The sequence below is a fragment of the Cryptotermes secundus genome, unplaced genomic scaffold (genome assembly GCF_002891405.2).
Source record: "Cryptotermes secundus unplaced genomic scaffold, Csec_1.0 scaffold620, whole genome shotgun sequence".
Lineage (NCBI taxonomy): Eukaryota > Metazoa > Arthropoda > Insecta > Blattodea > Kalotermitidae > Cryptotermes > Cryptotermes secundus.
The window spans coordinates 497,464-498,928 of record NW_019723312.1 but is presented as its reverse complement, the minus strand read 5'-3'; the positions used below and the strand labels follow the sequence as shown (position 1 = coordinate 498,928).

Here is a 1,465-nt window from a genome sequence, read left to right as displayed (position 1 = left end):
TTGGAAACTTCTGGAAAACCAGTTAAACAGAATAAACATTATAACAATAGTAGAGATACTTCTCTCTTCTCCATAAAGACCTACATTGTAATGTCGAGAGACAATGCTGTCATGTATTGCCATCATGTGATCCTCTCATAACCACTGGGGTTGGTTTCCTTTGATTCGCTCTTATATATAATGACCCTTGAGTGAAAGCGACGATTTCGCCGAATTTGGGAAGTTATGGAAAGACAGCTTCATGGAATAAACTGCGTTGCTACCTAGACAAAACATTCTTTACAGAACTCGCCGTTACTGTAATATCGACTGAATCATAGCTACCGAATCCCGCACAAATTCCAAAGAGAAAAGACTGCGCTCTCACATCCACGTTGAAGCCTGCAATCGTTTCACTCTTACCTGTTGTCACGGGTATTAGTGACTTGTAGACGGGGTTTCGGTTGGTGAATCGATTTACTGGATAGTCACAAGTCGTAGCTACAGCTGTAACACTCTCAAGATTACTGTACGAGTCACTATAACACACAGAAAAAAATCCTTCAACGTCCGCTTACCAGTCGTTGTTTGGTAACACTTCAACTATTGAATCCTCCATCCTCAATCCTCAGTCCTCTGGAACTCTCTCTCGGCTTTAGCTGGCTTCACACGGACCAGAGACAGAACACCAGGTATAATAGTTCAAATCATCTGTTATTCGCCGTTATAACGGAAACTTAATGTTTACTTAATCGTTGTTTACCAACAGAATGTTCCACATGGTCGTCCCGGAAACGTGTTTCAACAGACCATTGCCTAGCAATGGCCGTTTTCTCTGATTTCACTATTCCGGCTTTTAGGCGCCATGTCACACTATTATGTCCCTTCAGACAACATCTGTAGCTGAACCAATGCCGTTAGTAACCAAAGAACTAACCAGTCTACGGTTCTTTTGACAAATTTAGTGCAGAACCCACCACCAGCACGCGAGCCACGTGTTTGTACCCCGTACCGCTGCTGTCCCTCGCCTTGAACGGATCTGTGTGCAAACACGAACATGTTAATGTGACGTCCGCCTACAGTTAGCGTCTCTCCTCTGACGTCACACTTTAGAAAGGATTAAAAATGCCGAGTCATGACAACAATTCGTTATTGCACGCTGTTGCACAAAGCAAGTGAAGCTGTGTTCGGCTGTGAGCACTCGTGAAAAGCTGGAGCTCTGTGGGGACATTGTCACTTGGGCAGAACTGAACGGAAGGAACAGAGAAGGTGAGCTGATGTTCGTTTGCCATCACTAGGGGCCGGATTTTAATGCAAATGCATATTTCTTTCTTGCAACCAGAAAGTACGCTCGTTTGGATATATGTATGAATTACTTCATTTCTTAAATTTTGGACACGGTTTGATGGTGCATATTTTGCCTGTTTTATGAATAAGCATCATATTTTCGAAGATCTCTATTTATACTGCATATTTCCTTTTTAAA

At 42.7% G+C, this 1,465-nt stretch overlaps 1 protein-coding gene across 1 annotated transcript in view; it reads left to right on the top strand.

Annotated features, from left to right (window-relative positions):
• The first annotated feature begins 1,176 nt into the window (after nt 1-1,176).
• LOC111861811 (proton-coupled amino acid transporter-like protein pathetic) overlaps nt 1,177-1,465 on the top strand; it is a 60,998-nt gene continuing 60,709 nt past the window's right edge. Inside the window, exon 1 of the mRNA XM_023846696.2 lies at nt 1,177-1,248. The gene's annotated coding sequence lies outside the window, so the exon portion shown is untranslated. The remainder of the gene's footprint in view (nt 1,249-1,465) is intronic.